The sequence below is a fragment of the Amblyraja radiata genome, chromosome 3 (assembly GCF_010909765.2).
Source record: "Amblyraja radiata isolate CabotCenter1 chromosome 3, sAmbRad1.1.pri, whole genome shotgun sequence".
Lineage (NCBI taxonomy): Eukaryota > Metazoa > Chordata > Chondrichthyes > Rajiformes > Rajidae > Amblyraja > Amblyraja radiata.
This window is the reverse complement of record NC_045958.1, coordinates 99069686-99088856: the sequence shown is the minus strand read 5'-3', so window position 1 is coordinate 99088856 and position 19171 is coordinate 99069686. Positions and strand designations below refer to the sequence as shown.

The window sequence follows — 19171 nt, the reverse complement described above, 5'->3', positions numbered from 1 at the left end:
TTGTATATCAGAAGCATTTGGAAGCACTACACTCTTTTGACAGCTTACTAAGGCTTGGGGGCAAGGCAAAGACAATTGCCAGCCTTGGGGATGTGCTTGAAGCAAATGTCATTTTATTCACTTGCTTTGTGGTTTGACGTGTGATCAGCCTCCCCTCACTGTATTAGATTGTACAAGAGCCTGCCACCCAGTGGCCCCACCCTTTTGGATAAGCAGGGTGCTTATCAACAATTCGACATGGGCAGATTCATGTTAGCAATGGAGAGTTTTCCACCTTTTCTAACTATTATGATACACTAATGGATTGGTTCAAACATTTAGTGAGAAAGCCCTCGGTAAAGGCAAAATCCTAGAACTTGTGGCCGCAGTTGATTCTACACCTACAACAATGAATGATCTGTATTTATTTATTTATTTATTTATTAGAAGTAAGTACAATACAGTTGTACATTTTTACAGGTTCCCAATATTATGTTATCATAATACATTCTTTGTACAAATTCCTTTACTTCCAAGAAATCAATAAACGGAGACCAACTCGTTAAGAATTGGTCTTGTTTGTCTATTAGGAGGACAACAATGAATTCAAATACAACAATGGGCGGCATGGTGGCGCAGCGCTAGAGTTGCTGCCTTACAGTGTTTCCTGCAACAGAGACCCAGGTTCAATCCCACTTCGGTTATTGTCGGTATGGAGTTTGTACGTTTACCCCGTGACTGCGTGGGTTTTCTCCGAGATCTTCAGTTTCTTCCCATACTACAATAACATAAAGATATGTAAGTTAATTGGCTTGGTGTATGTGTAAATTGTCCCTAGTGTGTGTAGGATAGTGTTAATGTGCAGGGATCACTGGTAGGCGCGGACCCGAAGGGCCGAAGGGCATGTTTCCGCACTGTATCTCTAAAACTAAAATTAAATCTTAACATCAGGGATTGCTGCCATAGTTACCAGCAAGGCTGGCAACATATCTCCAGATTGGTTATTTCCTACTAACCAATTGTAGTGCTTGTTAGTAGTTGCTCCACCTAATATGGATTTATATTACCAAGAGCTTGCTTATGTGATTCATTCTGAGTAGCTGTTAGGTACTGTAATGCTCTGCAGACCAATGCCATAAGTGACTTTAATAAATATGTGTTGTATTTTGATGTGTGTACGACTCCACTCATTACATGGTGTCAAGAAGTGAGTCTTAACTACTCCGTTCATGTTTATCTGGTTTTGTTTTTTTTAGCATTTGTTTTATGTGTCTGTTATCACTATCATGGCAAACTCGTCTCGCCGTCCTAGTCTTCTGATCTTTGACTCCGACATTGCTAAACACGGGCACCTTTTTGAGCGCGACTACATTCACTACATTCGCATCGTTCATCGCAACGATCCTCCAGATGTACGTGCTTCCGTGCTACTAAACCTGGCTGATCCCGAGGCAATGAAACGTGCAGACCGTTTTACTTTTGAGCATGCTGTTTTAGACGCAAACAGACAGATCCTAGTGCCTGCAGAAACTATTGATGATCCTGCTGTCCTACTTGCAAAGTTTAGACAGCTGTGTGACCTCCCCTCGAACTCTATTATCGAACGTAACAAGTTGGTGAGTCGATAGAATGTTTTAATTGTAGATTGAAACACATGGCTGCCCGCTGTCATTTTCGAGATTTATGCGATGAACTGATCCGCGACAAATTTGTTGGAGGTATGCTTAATGACAAGGTGATAGAAGAAATGCTTCATAATACTGAACTGACTCTTAATCAAGCCGAACATTCCCAGAGGTCTGTGACCTCAGGGCAGCGCTCCCCGTATAGTGTTAACCTTAGAGACATCACCTGTCATAACAAGCATCCACAGCCTTCCCCTGCCTGGCAGCAGTGAAGGCCTGCTGCTCGCTGTCCTAATTGTAACTATTCTCATGCTCCGGGTCGGGAGTTCTGTATTGCTTATGGTAAAATTTGCCATTTCTGCAAGAAATTCAACCACTTTGCAAAATGTTGCCATTCCCGTGCGATTCAATCCATCTCAAGGCCGTATTTGCACCTGTTACAACATGAGTCTGCTGATAACGAAAGCCGAGAGCTTGAGCTGCCATCCTCCGCTCAGCTCTCTGAAAGTGAAGATAAGTTCAGCCATCCATTCTCTCTTCCCTTCCTCTAATGAGCAACTTGACCCTGAGGTAACCATAGGCCTGTGATCGCAAAGATTGATACCGACACGAAATGCAATGTTATCTCGTTATATGAGTTTTTAAAAACACGTAAATTGAAAAGGCCTCGGCCATGCTTCGGGCCTACGGGGATGATGTTCTACACCCACTTGTACAAACTGATTTAAACTACATCATAGACTCGCAGCTTCATACCCTAAAGTTTTATATCGTCAAGGGGGATTCTGAAACTGCTTGGTATCAACACATGCCACGATCTAGGCCTAGAATACTTTAGCCACGCTGTCCATCAACACTTTCCCGCTGAGGGCCCCACTCTGTCAATACAGAGAACTATTTAACGGTGAGCTGGGCAAGCTGCCCCTCAAGTACAACATCGCCGTTGATCCCAACATTACTCCTGTGGTTCGAACACCACATCGTGTTCCGCATGCCATGCGTGACAGCGTACACAATTAACTCAAGCGGATGGTCTCCCTGGGTGTCATTGCTGAAGTTACTGACCCATCTGACTGGGTTTCCACCATGGTGGTTGCGACGAAAAAAACAAGGAGGAAATCCGTATCTGCATAAACCCCAGGGATCTCAACACAGTTATCAAATGCCCACACTACCCTATGCGAACGGTAGAGGAAGTTGCCACTCAAATAGGTAACGCATCAGTGTTCTCCATTCTGGATGCCAAAAGTTCGTTTTGGCCGATTCTGCTGGGGCCAGACTCGTCCAACCTTACTTCATTCGGCACCCCCTTCAGCCATTACAAATTCCTGAGAATACCCTTTGGCATCAACTCTGCCAGCGAAGTTTTCCAGCGCACGATGGAACAAATGTTTTCGAGGTATCCATGCGTTATTATTTTTGATGACATTCTCATTTATGGGCGTGACTTGGCTGAGCATGACGGTAATCTGAAGAAAGTGCTGGACCATGCCAAAGACATCCAGCTCAAACTCAATCCCTCCCCTGAAGTGCAAGATTCGGGTCATGTTGGACATGTTTTCACGAGTGATGTTCTCAGACCAGACCCATCGAAGACAGCTGCTATCAACGAAGTGCCAGCACCTACTGACGTTACGACTCTACAAAGGTTCCTTGGAATGGTCAACTACCTGGGGAAATTTATTCCCAACCTTAGCAATATATCTGCCCCCCCTGAGGGAACTGACACACAAAGACACTGCATGGTCCTGGTATCCGCAGCACCAAAGAGCTTTTGATAGCCTCAAGTTGCAGTTGCCCAGCGCACCTACCCTCATCTATTTTGCTTTGGAGTTACCCATAATGATCACATGTAATGAGTCCCAGTACGGACTTGGTGCTGCTTGCCTGCAGACCACTGCCGATGGCGACTGCAAACCTGTTTCATATGCTTCTCGCACACTAACTGATACTGAATAAAGTTACGCCCAGATTGAAAAAGAATTACTTGCAGTGGTTTTCGCCTGCACGAGATTCAAAGACTTTATATTTGGGAAGTCTGTGGTTATGAAACAGACCACCAGCCACTGGTCACCATCTTGAATAAACCCATTCACACTGCTCCGGCTCGCCTGCAACGGATGATGATGCAGCTGCAGTGTTTTGATTTCAACATTGTCTATAAAAAAGGCAAGGACATGCACATAGCTGACACACTATCGAGGGCCCCACGCAAAACCATCGAACAACAACTCTCTGAACAGGACCAGTTCTCAGTAATGAAGTTATCATATGTTCCTAATGATTGCCTAAGCAACCTGGCAGAGCACACGGCTGCTGATGTGACTTTACAATTACTGTCCGCAGTCATCCAAGGGGCTGGCCGGATAAACAACACAGCACCCCATTCGCGATCCTCCCATACTGCCTGGTTCACGATGAACTGGTGTTACAGGATGGGATTATAGTCAAGGACCACAAGGCAGTTGTCCCAGCTGTCCTCCAGGACAAGTACTTCGACGCCGTCCACAGGGGCCACCCCGGCGTGGAGGCCACCTTACAACGGGCACAAAGCATGTTTTACTGGCCTGGTATGACCAAGTACATACGTGACAAAACTGAAGTCTGCGCCATCTGCAAAAGCCTGACGCCACATCAGCAGAAGCAGCCTTTACTGCCACACCCGGTTCCTCCTCTACCGTGGTCCACGGTAGCCACCGACATATTCGAATGGCATGGGAAACACTATCTGGTTCTTGTTGACTCTTATTCGGGCTGGTTTGTCACTGATCTACTCCAAACCATCACATCTGAAGTGGTTATCTAGAAGTTGCAACGCCATTTCTCCATGCACGGTTCCCCTGCACATCTTCTATCCGACAACGGCAGTCAGTTCACCAGCCAGCTTTTCAAAAGCTTTGCTCAATGATGGGATATATCATATCACCAGCAGCCCTGAGTTTCCGCAGTCCAACGGACTCGCTGAACGAGCCATCCGAAGCGCAAAATAACTAATGGAGCGTTCCTACCTTGCTAAATCTAATGTCTACCTGGACCTGCTCATTTTAAGGAACATTGCCGGGGATCCCATACTGGGTTCCCCAGGCCAACGACTGATGTCTCGCCAAACCCGTGCTGCCCTGCCTGTCCCCCAGTAGCTTTTGCAGCCACAGGTCCATTCTCCACCCGCAGTCCAGAAACAACTACAATTCAAACGTGATACACAAAGACGGTTTTTCGACAAATCCAGTAAGCCACTTAAACCTCTCTCCAGTAGACAGGTGGTTCGCCTCCAGACCAACAAGGGCGATGGCCGTCTGGGACACATCCACAACCCTGCCAAACAACCATGGTCCTACCTGGTTAACGTGGACAGGGCCATTTACAGACGCAATCGTCAACATCTCCTTCCAGTGAAGAAACCGCGTCCTGCGACTCCGCATCCAGAAGTTTCGCGTTTTGTATACCCTCCCACTACCGGGCCAGCTGCTACACTATCAGAGACTGTGTTCCCCGCAGCCTACCCATGGCGTTCAGCGCCTAGCTCGCCTATTTCACCACCTCCACCCGGAGGGTCCCCGGTCATTTCCCCGGTTCCCTCCCCAATCACTTCACCGGTGAAAGGAGGAGATGTGGATTTGTACTGCACACATGCCGGATGGGTCAGCAGGCTACCCATTAAACAATACACAATAGACAATAGGTGCAGGAGTAGGCCATTCGGCCCTTCGAGCCAGCACCGCCATTCAATGTGATCATGGCTGATCATCCACAATCAGTACTGCGTTCCTGCCTTCTCCCTATATTCCCTGACTCCCCTATTTTTAAGAGCCCTATCTAGCTCTCTCTTGAAAGCATCCAGAGAACCCGCCTCCACCGTCCTCTGAGGCAAAGAATTCCACAGACTCACCACTCTCTGTGAGAAAAAGTGTTTCCTTGTCTCCGTTCTAAATGGCTTACTCCTTATTCTTAAACTGTGACCCCTAGTTCTGGACTCACCCAACATCGGGAACATGTTTCCTGCCTCTAGCGTGTCCAAACCCTTAACAATCTTATATGTTTCAATGAGATCGCCTCTCATCCTTCTAAACTCCAGAGTGTACAAGCCCAGCTGCTCCATTCTCTCAGCATATGACAGTCCCGCCATCCCGGGAATTAACCTTGTAAACCTACGCTGCACTCCATCAATAGCAAGAATGTCCATCCTCAAAGTAGGGGACCAAAACTGCACACAATACTCCAGGTGTGGTCTCACTAGGGCTCTGTACAACTGCAGAATGACCTCTTTACTCCTATATTTGATTTTTCTTGTTATAAAGGCCAACATGCCATTCGCTTTCTTCACTGCCTGCTGTACCTGCACGCTTACTCTCATAGACTGATGTACAAGGACCCCCAGTTCCCGTTGTACTTCCCCTTTTCCCTACTTGACGCCATTTAGATAGTAATTAAATAGATGCAGTGATTTTGTGTAACAATCTATATTTCCCGTTATGCGTTATTAATGTTCCGGCTACTATATTGTTTGGCCACCATGTTTCCACGTATCTTTGCTTTATTTTGTTTCTATAAGGAAAGTCGTAGATTGGTTATTTCCTACTAACCAATTGTTGTGCTTGTTAGTAGTTGTTCCGCCTAATATGCGATTAATATTACCAAGAGCTTGCTTACATAATTCAATCTTAGGTGTTAGGTACTGTAACGTTCTGTAGACCAATGCTGTTAGTGACTTTAATAAATATGTGTTATATTTTGATGTGTGTACGACTCCACTCATTACATTATTAATTGATACTACAACATTGATATGCAGAAAATATATGCCGGGTCTGCAGATTCTTTATAGTGTTGCTGATCATCAAGAAAAAATTAACAGAAGTGAAATTATCAAGAAAACATTAGCAACTGAAGACAATGAACACTAAACTAATGGCAGTCATGCCACCTGCTACAATCAGTTTGGAAATGTACATGTCTTGTAAAATTCACTATAATATGCAGTTTAATTTCAACGTAAAAATTGCTATCCAAGTTTCTTTGCGTTATTGTTAACTCAATTAAAATAACGCTGGCGCTTACAATTTCCATTTTAGTAATTGCTTGCTGCGTTTGCTTAAGAGTTTCACATTAAACTTGTTAAAGAAACTTGAAATGTAAAGGAACTGCAGATTTATACCAAAGATTGACACAAGATGCTAGAGTAGCTCAGCAGGTCAGACAGCATCTCAGGAGTGAATGAATTGATGGCGTTTCTGGTCAGGACCCTTCCTCAGACTGATTGGGAGGGGGTTGGGTGGGGGTTGGGAATGTGGGAACTGGAGGCAAGAAAAGAGCAGGACAAACTAAGGTTGGCAACAGATGGCCTCAAGCTGGGAGGTTCCCTTATAAGCTGATAATTGGCTAGAGACGGTGTGATCCCAAGAACATCGTCGCAAAATGTGGAACTGGTCAACCAACCTTTGGTGGAAGAAGGGGTGCAGGTATGGGGGAGAGGTGGGGGCGAAGCGACGAGGGGAGGGGAGGGGAGGGGAGGGAAGGAAGGAAGTGATTGCGGAAATCATCTACAATTAGAAAATTAGAAAAAATTGAAAATTAAAATAAAGAAATTTGAGTTTAGTTGTTGCTACAGTAATAACATTTTTCACATTTGATCATAAGTATTAATTACTGATAGTCAAAATACTTGAAAAAAAATTACTACTGCAATGATGGATTCAAATTTCTTCAGGTTATAATTTTGTTTTAACGTGAAATATTAACTTCAAAATGTATTTTTCTCTCACTTCCCCTCTCTCACCGTTGGACGCACTCTTTTAATCACTCAGTTCATCTACAGTGTAGAACTCAGTGTCACGCGTGTGAACTGAGTCACAGTACTTTTTCCAGCAGATAGCCGGGGTCAAGGAAAGAGCGTTCACGTCGCCGCCCTGTTTCCACCAATCTTACCACCACCACGCACAAGAAGCACAAGAAGCAACAAGACAGACACCATTGTATGCAGATGCCGAGAAGTGTGATCAGCTCTTGTGTGGAGTTTGACCCCGTGACCGCCTGGGTTTCCTCCCACACTCCAAAGACGTACAGGTTTGTAGGTTAATTGGCTTGGTATAAATGCAAATTGTTCCTAGTGTGTGTAGGATAGTGCTAGTGTGCAGGGTTCGCTGGTCAGTACGGACTCGGTGGACCGAAGGGCCTGTGTCCAAGCTGTATCTCTAAAACGAAACTAAACTAAACTGAAAGGAAGATAGAGAAGATGCTGGAGATCTAAAATGAAAGAGAAAAAAAAGTTGGAACAGCCCAGCAGGTTAGGCAGCAACCAACGAAAGAGAAAATAATGTCACAGATAAATGAGATTTAACAGGCAGAAAAGAGTAAAGGAGATGTCCACACCAACCAAGATGCCCCATCTAATGTAGTCCTATTTGCCTACATTTGGTCCATATACAAGATACAAGATACAAGATACATTTATTTGTCACGTGTGCCAGATGGCACAGTGACATGTGATCACCATACAGCCATACAATAAAATAAAGAACACAACAGAGTTGATAGAGTTCAACATAAAACATCCCCACACAGCAGAATCAAAAGTTTCCTATTGTGTGGGAAGGCACCAAAGTCAGTCGTCTCCCTCTGATGTTCACCCGTGGCTGGGGCCTCCAGAGCCCTCCGCAGTCGCCGCTACGGGCAGCCCGCCGCTCAGGCCCGCTCGCCGGGATGTTGGCATTACAACTTCGGGACTGGAGGCCAACCTCAGCGGCTTGGACCTCCAAAACGGCAACTTCCCACCGGAATCCGCAGCTCCCGATGTCCCCAGGCCGCGCCGGGTGGAGACTCCCGCTGGCGGCCCTCGGTAAAGGGCCCCAGGACTCCGCAATGTTGAAGCCAGCGCCGCCCGCGCTGTGAGCTCCGCGAACCTCAGCTCCGCGATATTGGAGCAGCAGGCCCAACGCTCCAGAGCTTCAAACGGCGATCCAAATAGATATCGCCCGCTCCACGGTGAAACCAGCGCCGCACCGCTGCCGAAGCTCTGGTGCGGTCCCCAGTCTCCGGCTGCTCCGATCCAGCTGGTAGGCCGCGAGGTGGGGGGCGAGGTCGTGACCCGGAGAAATAGTCGCATCCTCGCCAGGAAGCGACTGGGAAGCAGTTTCCCCCTTACCCCTCCCCCCTCCCCCACATAGAAAAACTAAAGAATCCCCAAAACAAAACTGTTAGACAAATTAAAATTTAAAAAAAGATAGGAAAAAACGGACAGGCTGTAGGCAGAACCGCCTTCAATAGTATCCTAGTATCCCTAGTATCCCTCTCAACCTTTCCTCTTCACATATCATGGTGTGTACCTTTGTTAATTTACAGTCATCCTCAATTCGGGCGGCAAGATGGTGCAGCAGTAGAGTTGCTGCCATACAGCGCCGGTAATCCCGGATTCGCTCATGAACATGGATGCTGTCTGTACGGAGTTTGTACGTTCTCCCCGTGACCTGCGCGGGTTTTCTCCGAGATCTTCGGATTTTATTCACACACTCCGAAGACACATACAGGTTTGTAGGTTAATAATTGTAATTCCCTAGTGCGTGTAGGATTGGTTTAATGTGCAGGGATTGCTGTTCGTGCAACTCAGTAGGCCAAAGGGCCCGTTTCCATGTTGTATCTCTAAACTAAACTAGACTAAACTAACCAAAACTCCACAAGGAAGGGCTCACCAACCGTTTATGTCTGGAGGCAACTGTTTGCAGACTAGTCCTTTACAGTCACCAAAAATCTGCTTGAGCATCAGCCTTCTTGTAGTTTATGAAATCTTAGTCTCATCGAACATGGAACAGTACCAAACAGGAACAGGCCCTCCAGTCCACAATGTCCTTGCCGAACATGATGCCATTAAACTAATCTCCTCTGCCTGCATGTCATCCATATCCCTGCGTTCCCTGCATACCTGTGCACCTATCCAAATGCCTCTTATATCCCTCCATTGTATCTGCCTCCACCACTACCCCAGGCAATGTATTCCAGGCACCCAGGACATTCTCTGTGTAAAATAAACTCGACTCACACATCTCCGTTAAACTTTGCGCCTCTCACCTTAACATTGTTATGCCATCGAGTCTGTGTCATTTTAACCATGAGGTTCTGACCGTTCACCCTAACTCTGCCTCACATATTTTTATGTGGCTATATCAGGTCTTCGCTCAGCCTCGGATTGTCAAGAGTGTACCTGGACCTTGGAGTATACCTGGACAATAAACTGGACTGGTCCAGGAACGCTGAGGCCATGTACAAGAAGGGACAGAGCCAGCTGTACTTTTTGAAAGGCTCCGTGACTTCAAAGTCTGCAGTAAGATGCTGCAGGTGTTCAGTGGTAGACATTGCCGTCTTTTTCGCTGCTGTGTGCTGAGGCAGTAGGGCGAAGGCCGCGGATGCCAACAGGATTAACAAACTCATCAGGAAGGTTGGCTCCGTCCTGGGGGGGGAGGGGGGGGGGGGTGTAGAGTTGGATTCATGGGAGGTTGGTCTTGGAGGGGAGGATGCTCCTCAGACTGTGGAGCATCTTGGACAATACAGCTCACCTCCTCCATGACACACTGGTCAACATGAGGAGCACCTTCAGCAACAGGCTAGCACCACCAAGATACAGTACAGAACACCATAGGAGATCCTTTTTTCCCTGTGGTTATCAAACTGTACAACTCCTCCCCCTTCTGTCGTGGGGTAGACTGACTCCACTAACCCCCACCCCACTCCCCAATCTTTGCACATCCCCAACCCTTTCCACTCATCACTTTAATTTCATGTTTCATGTACCTTGCGTTTTGTGACTGTTGGCAGATGAATTTCCGTCCTGGGATAAATAAAGTTCTACTGTATTGTATCATATCGTATCGAAAAAAAATGCATAATATCGTGCTCAAAGACAGAAAGAATGATCGCATGATATAGTACCCAGTAATGTGCAGGGATCTGCATGCCATTTAACATGTTCAGGTCTGGAGGTTTGTACAAGAGGATGGCTTCAGCATAAATAGGAGCATAAACCTCCAGAATGATGCCAACAATGAGTGGGTTAACATATTTAATGTGCGTTTGTCGGCAATGTGCCTATATTTGCTGGAGTTTAGAAGAATGAGGGGGGGGGGGGGCAATTTAAATGTACAGAATAGTAAAAGGCTTGGATAGAGTGGATGCAGAGAGGATGTTTTAGACTAGTGGGTGAGTCTAGGACTAGAGGTCATAGCCTCAGAATTAAAGGACGTTCTTTTAGGAAGGAGATGAGGAGGAATTTCTTTTGTCAGAGGGTGGTGCATCTGTGGAATTCCTAGCCACAGATGGCTGTGGAGGCAAAGTCAACGGATATATTTAAGGCAAAGATAGATAGATTCTTTATTACTACGCGGTTATGGAAAAAAGGCAGGAGAATGGGGTTGAGAGGGAAAGATAGATTATACATGATTGAATGGCGGAGTAGACTTGATGGGCCGAATGACCTAATTCTACTCCTAGAACTTAGGACCTTATGACCTAATACCCTCAAATCCAGGCATCATACTCTGGGTGCCTGGATAAGTGTGTAGTGATCTTAAACTTTCCCCCCACTTAATTGGTGCTGTGAAGATTCCTGAAGGTGGGCTGATTGTGGCAAATAGTTAGAAGGTTGAGGGGGGACCTCATTGAAACTTACTGAATAATGAAAGGCATAGATAGAGTGGATGTGGAAAGGATGTTTCCACTGGTGGGAGAGTCCAGGACCAGAGGTCATAGCTTCAGAATTAAAAGACACTCTTTTAGAAAGGAGGTAAGGAGGAACTCCTTTAGTCAGAGGGTAGTTAAGCCGTGGAACTCATTGCCACAGAGGGCTGTGGAGGTCAAGTCAGTGGATATTTTTAAGGCAGAGATAGACAAACGGGTGTCAAGGTTTATGGGAAGAAGGGTGGAAAATGGGATAAAGGGGCAGAGATCAGCCATGATTGAATGGCGGAGTAGTCTCGATGGGTCAAATGGCCCAATACTACTCCTATAATTTATGAACTTGTGAACTTGTGAACTGTGTCGCATGGATAAACGACTCTTGAGAAAATTAAACTTACAATTGCAATTTTTTTTACATTAGGAGTCAATAGTGAAAAGTGTTTTATTGTCATATGTCTTGAAATTAAATTCTTACCGGCAGCAGTGTCACATGCTTGTAAACACAGTACTCAATAATTTCATAATGTTCATGAGCAACATGGTGGTGCAGTGGTAGAGTTGCTGCATAACTGCGACTGCTCTCCATACAGAGTTTGTACTTTGTCCATGTGACCGCGTGGGTTGTCTCCGGGTGCTCCGTTTTCCTCCCACACTCCAAAGACGTGCAGGTTTGTAGGTTAATTGGTTTCTGTGAAATGAAAATTGTCCCTCATGTGTGTAGGATGATGCTCGTGTGATCGCCGGTCGGCACAGACTCAGTGGGCCAAAGGGACTGTTTCTGCGCCGTATCTTTAATGTCCAAAGTCTAAAGACATCCTGTTGCTTTGAATAAACATAACTGTACAGACTCGGTCACAGCTCCAGGCATTGTGCAATGCTCAATCTGAACACAGCTGTCCTTTGATAATCCTTGTAGACTGGGGAGCAGATCAAATGAAAGTGTCTGATTGCAAACTGTTATTTTCCTCCTGGGATATTTCCCAGGTATCCATCTTTTGCTTTATTCTGAAAAACTCTCAAACAACCTGGGAAGTTTGAAAGCTCTAATTGAACATGGCACTGCGATGAAACGCCAGGGAGCCTATTCTTTATTTTAAATGGTTGGTATCTGACTTATTATATTGCATGGATGTTGCCTCATAGCAAGACTTCCTCATTTGGACTTTGCCAAGTGGGTACGACAGAACTTTATTTATCCCAGGAGGGTAATTGGTCTGCCGACCGTCATAAAATACAACAAGGTACATGAAACATGAAATTAAAGAGACGAGTGGAAAGTCCAGGATTGGGGATGTACAAAGATTGGGGAGGGAGGGGAGTCAGTCTACCCCACAACAGAAGGGGGAGGAATTATACAGTTTGATAACCACAAGGAAACCACAAGGAAAAATAATCTCCTGTGGCATTCTGTACTGCATCTTGGTGGAACCAGTCTGTTGCTGAAGGTGCTCCTCAGGTTGACCAGTGTGTCATGGAGGGGGTGAGCTATATTAACCGAGATGCTCCGCAGTTTGAGGAGCATCTTCCCCTCCAAGACCACCTCCCATGAATCCAACTCCACCTCCAGGACGGAGCCAGCCTTCCTGATGAGATTGTTGATTCCGATGAATTTATGATTCGTATGAACTTGTGAATGATTCTAGAAAATCATTGGCAAAGAAACACAGCACCAACATATAGAAGCTTATTAATGAACAGCTGGAGATAGCTGAAAAAGCTGATGAATGCTTGAGGATCTTCCCACAGGAATGTCTAGACATTTTGATAACAGATTTATGGTTATAAATTACCTTGTCAGGCATTACTCCAATTACTTTCTGAAGGAGGCATCTCCGTAAATTATCAGAAAACTGGGAAAGTTTTCTGGTTTTAGTTTAAGAAGCAACTGCAGATGCTGGAAAATCGAAGGTAGACAGAAATGCTGGAGAAACTCAACGGGTGAGGCAGCATCTATGGAGCGAAAGAAATAGGCGACGTTTCGGTCGAGACCCTTCTTCAGGCTGATGTGGCCGGTGGGGGGAGGGGGGGCGGGGGCGGAAAAAGAAAGGAAGAGGTGAGGACAGTGGGCTGTGGGAGATATGGGAAGGGGAGGGGAAAGAAGGAGAAAGCAGGGATTATCTGAAATTGGAGAAGTCAATGTTCATACCGCTGGGGTGTAAACTACTCAAGCGAAATATGAGGTGCTGCTCCTCCAATTTCCGGTGGCCCTCACTCTGGCCATGGAGGAGGCCCAGGCCAGAAAGGTCGGATTCGGAATGGGAGGGGCAGTTGAAATGCTGAGCCACCGAGAGATCAGGTTGGTCATTGCGAACCGAGCGAAGGTGTTGGGCGAAGCGATCGCCAAGCCTACGGTTGGTTTCACCAATGTAGAGCAGCTGAGGTTGGAGGAGGTGCAGGTGAACCTCTGCCGCACCTGGAGAGGCTGCTTGGGTCCTTGAATGGAGTCAAGTGGGGAGGTAAAGCGACAAGTGTAGCATTTCCTGTGGTTTAAAGTGCCAGGAGAGGAGGTGGTTTGGGTGGGAAGGGATGAATTGACCAGGAAATTAGAGGGAGCAGTCTCTGCGGAAAGCCGAAAGAGGAGGAGATGGGAAGATGTGGCCAGTGGTGGGATTCCGTTGGTGGTGGCGAAAATGTCGGAGGATTATTTGTTGTACGTGACGGCTGGTAGGGTGGAAGGTGAGGACACCCACCAAGTCTTACGTACTGCAAAAAGGATACTTGGGGAATTAGGCCAACACAGTGAAGGTAACCAAAAGGGAGGAGATGGTAATAAGATCAGGAAAGTGTTTTGATTGCGAGGCATAGCTATCTGAAACAAAGATAACATAATAAGATACGAAGATGTGGCCATAATTTATAATGCCCATTTATAATGGGAACCATGGCTGCTAGGCCGAAGAGATCGAGCCTCAGCTGTCGGGCAGATAGAGCAGGCATAAAGATATAAAGCAGGGATCAAAGACTACAAAGAAAAGTGGGTACACAAAAATGCTGGAGAAACTCAGCTGGTGCAGCAGCATCTATGGAGCGAAGGAAATAGGTAACGTTTCGGGCCGAAACCCTCCTTCAGAAGTTTATCACCAGTTTATCTGAAGAAGGGTTTCGGCCCGAAACGTTACCTATTTCCTTCGCTCCATAGATGCTGCTGCACCCGCTGAGTTTCTCCAGCATTTTTGTGTACCTTCGATTTTCCAGCATCTGCAGTTCCTTCTTGAACAAAGATAAATGGGTTACTGGTGAATTATTGTAAAACCTGCATGTAACATAGTAATGAATGAATGAATACGTTTATTGGCCAAGTACATACACATACAAGGAATTTGTCTTGGTGCTCCACTCACAAGTAACAACACCACATACAGTAAACAATTAAGAATAAAACATTATAATTTAAACATGTGAATGAAATAAAATACCAGAGCAAAAGGAGGCCACAGACTCTTGGTTATTGAATAGAGCTACTGCTTGTGGAAAAGAGCTAGTAACATGAATATTACAAATCTCTGGAAGTTTTTTGACTCAGTGGAGTACTTTGATCTAGGTTTAGGTTTAGGTATATCATTGTCAAGTGTACTGAGGTCAAATTAAAAGCTTTACTTTGCATGCTATCCAGTGAGATCAGATACTACTACACATAAATACAATCAAGTAAAACTCAAGTACAAGAGATAGAAGAAAGTGCAAGATTGTAAGATGCAAATATATAGTTCTCAGCTTGTAGCACAACAGTTCCATAGAGAAAGTCCAATTTCTGCAATAGGGTGGAGGTGAATGGACCAATGCCCTTGCATATGGAAGGATCATTCAGAGGCCTGATAACAGAGGGGTTCCTATGTCTAGTGGTGTACCTTCTGTCAGACAGGTGCAGGGAGAAAAATGAATAACCATGATAGGGCAAGTATTGCCTGAACTATTATCTACGATATTGCTGACCCTCGGCCAATCTTCGATCAGACTTTATTGGCTTTGCCTTGCACTAAACGTTATTCCCTGATCATGTATCTACAACCCTGTAAATGGCTCGGTTGTAATCATGTACTGTCTTTCTGCTGACTGGCTAGCGCGCAACAAAAGCTTCTCACCGTCCCTCGTTACACGTGGTGATAAACTAAACTGAAACTGAACTGAGCTGAACTGAAGGTGACAGAGGGAGTCCCTGCAGGAGCCTGGGGCAGGAACTGCACCAGTAGACCGAGCGGGCAGGCGGACCGAGCTTTGGACTTTGGAAATGGTGACAAAATCCGGAGGCGCCCGCATGTGCAAGAATGCAAAAATGAATTTCACTGTGCAGTTGCACATGTAACATATTTTAGATATGTTTAAGGCAGAGATAGATAGATTCTTGCTCTGTACGGTTGTCATGGGTATTGGGGAGAAGGCAGGAGAATGGGTTCAGGAGGGAGAGGTAGATCAACCATGATTGAATGGCGGAGAAGACGTGATGGTCCGAATGGTCTTTTTCTGTTCCTATCACTTATGACCTTATTGAATCATCGAACACTCTCTGGAAGTGTTCCCCAAATTATACTGCCTTGGCCTGAATAAATCGACTTGTTTGAGAGTCTTATACTGCTATATGAGATTTTCCTGATGTAAGAAATAAATAAGAGAGCCACTAGGCACAGGAAAGCCAGACTGAGGATACAAGTCAAACACACAGATCCCTCCCAACATTTTCGCAAAGACATTCCTTCAGCATTGAAAATGTGGTCTGCATCAACATAATGCAGCAAATTGACAACTGAATGTGATCCTCATGATTAAACACAGTGTGTAGGAAGGAACTGCAGATGCTAGTTTACACCGAAGATAGACACAACATGCTGGTATAACTCAGCAGGACAGGCAGCATCTCTGGAGAGAAGGAATAGTTGATGTTTTGGGTCGAGACCCTTCTTCAATCTGAAGAAGAGTCCGAAGATAGACATAAAATGCTAGAGTAACTCAATGGGACAGGCAACATCTCTGGAGAGAAGGAATGGGTGACGTTTCAGGTCGAGACACTTCTACAGACCCTGCTTCAGTCTGAAGGAGGGTCTCGACCCGAAACGTCACCCATTCCTTCTCTCCAGAGATGCTGCCTGTCCCATTAAGTTACTCCAGCATTTTGTGTCTATCTTCATCATACTGTAAACAATTTCTGGCACTGACCCATCAAAGCACTCTGACCTGTGGACCTAATTTCTGCATTATGCTGCCAAAATATACTAATCAATGAACTAGATTGCTACTCTGTACAACTATTGCACCTGGACCTTCTCAATTATGTCTTAAATCACCCTGAGTTAGATTCCATTGATCTGTGCTATTACAGAACTACAAAGCTGATTCCTACGGTACATTATTATAATATGCTGAACCAGATTGTCATCACAGGATGTGATTCTCTGCACCATTACAGCATCTTGATCTTACCTATGCTATTTCAGGATCATGAAGCAGATTGTTGCAATATAACATCATATCTGCATGACTACTGATCCAGATTCCTGTACCATAACATTGCAGCATCTGACCTGTGAGAAAGAGTCCTACACTTTACCATCACAGCATATGGCTTCTAAGCCAGATCCCTGCACCATAACAATATAGCACATGACCTCTGAGACAGAATTCTACACTTGATCATTACAGCATACGGCTCCTGAAACAGACTTCACTCTCGTTATACCATTAAAACAAGGAAATCGCTGCACTATCCTTTTGCATTTTAGTGGTGCAGTTGGTAGAGCAGCTGCCACATTGTGCTAGAGGCATGGGTTTGAAACTGACTACGGGTGCTGTCTGTGTATAGTTTGCATGTACACACCTCGTGTGACCTCGTGGGTTTCATCCGGGTGCTCCGGTTTCCTCCCAAATTTGTAGGTTTATTGGCTTCTGCCAATTGCCCCTAGTGTGCAGGATGCAGGACTGGGATAACATAGGACAAGTGTATGGGGTGATCGCGGACTCGGTGGGTCAAAGATCCTTTTTCCACGCTGTATTTTCAATACTAAAACCCAACTTAATCTAGTTTCTCGTTGGATTTCAACATTGCACGTTGTCCTTCATCCTATAGTTCTAGTCCTACTCTTCTCCGTGGATTGTCACCTTGTTGTGGTGGAGAAGCTTCTGCAGACCTGAGATCCTAAGAGCGATGCCGTCTGGAGCTTTGCTCCTGGTAGGGCCACCCATGGCGGTAAGTTCGAGGAGGAGGTCTCTGACAAAGTGCAATCCAACCAAGACCTCAACGGTGGAACAGGCGGAGGATGATTGCTGACCTTAGTGGAGCATGACAACGGCTGGGGAGGTGGATGACGGCTACGGCAGATAAAGGTCTCCGGTCGTCTTGGACGCCATGCCACTGGATCCTGACCCAGATCAGTCAAGGACCGTGGGGTGGCTGTCTGTGCACCAGTCTCCCCACGTTAAACAAAGACACGCACAGGTATCCTCCGTATAGGGAATAACACCCTGAAGACACCAATGGTCAGTTGACCGAAGGGGGCCTAAAATAACATGCTTTTGCATTGTGACTGTTATGTTTATTGTCTTGTGTCCCAGGATACTATGGAAAACTGTATCATGCCTGCCATCCAGGCAGATCATGCCATACAGCATGATACAACAGGTAGTTGAAAGAGGGAAAAAAAAAAACAGATTGCATACTATACTGGTACAACTACAGAGGAAGCGCAGATGAAAAATATAGTGCAATAGTATTAGCACCTAGAAACCATATTATTGTATGGTAGCACTGCACCATTGGTTTCTGAAGAGCTTCTTGCCCAAGATCAATAAAAAGAGTCAACAACAGCTATTATTCAACTAAAGGGAGAAGACATTGGTAAGGCCGCACTTAGAGTATAGTGTTCAGTTTTGTTCACCCTGCTATAGGAAGGATGGTGTTATACTGTAAAGAGTGCAGAGATTTATGAGGATGTTGCCAGGACATGAGGGTCTGAGCTAGAGGGAAGAGGTTGGGCAGGTTAGGGCTTTTTACCTTGGAGTGCAGGAGATTGAGGATGCTCTTAGTCATAAAGTCATAGAGTCATACGGACTGGATGTAGGCCGTTTGGCCCAAATTGCCCACACCACCCAACATGTCCCATCAATCTAGTCCCGCCTAACCTGCGTTTGGCCCATATCCCTCTAAATCTGTCTTATCCATGTACCTGTCTAATTGTTTCTTAAATATTGCAATAGTCCCTGTCTCCACTATGTCCACTGGCAGCTTGTTCCATACACCCACCCACCTTTGTGTGAAAATGTTACTTCGGATTCCGATTTAAACTTTCCTCCCTGAACTTAAACATATGTCCTCTGGTTCTTGATTCCCCTACTCTGGGCAAGAGACTCTGTGTGTCTGCTTGATCTATTCCTCTCATGATTTTAGACACCTCTATAAGGTCACCCCTCATCCTCCTGCCCTCCAAGGAATAGAGACCCTGTATACTCAACCTCTACCTCGAGGCCTGGCAGCATTCTCGTAAAAATACTCTCTGTACCCTTTCCAGCTTGACAACATCTTTCCTACAACATGTTGCCCAGAACTGAACACAGTACACTAAATATGGCCTCAACATCTTATATAATTGAGACATAACCTCCCAACTTCTAAACTCAATACTCTAAAGGCAAATTTGCCAAACGCCTTTATGACCACCCAATCTACCTGTGATGTCACCTTCAAGGAACTATGTACCTGCCCTCCAAGATCCATCTGCTCTACAACACTCCTCAGACCCCTATTATTCACTGTGTAGGGCCTGCCCATCTTGGACTTTCCAAAATGCAACACCTCACATTTCTCTATTTTAAATTCTATCAACTATTCCTCAGCCCACTTGACCAACTGATCAAGACCCTGCTGCAATTTTTGACATCCATCTTCACTATCTGCAAAACAACCCACGTTTGTATCA

At 45.5% G+C, this 19171-nt stretch overlaps 1 long non-coding RNA gene across 1 annotated transcript; it reads left to right on the top strand.

The window, feature by feature from the left end:
• Window positions 1-1315: 1315 nt before the first annotated feature.
• On the top strand, window positions 1316-17969 carry LOC116971327. Its single transcript, XR_004411472.1, has 3 exons — window positions 1316-1395; window positions 11283-11289; window positions 17959-17969. It is a non-coding gene; the product is annotated as an uncharacterized LOC116971327 (long non-coding RNA).
• Window positions 17970-19171: the final 1202 nt, after the last annotated feature.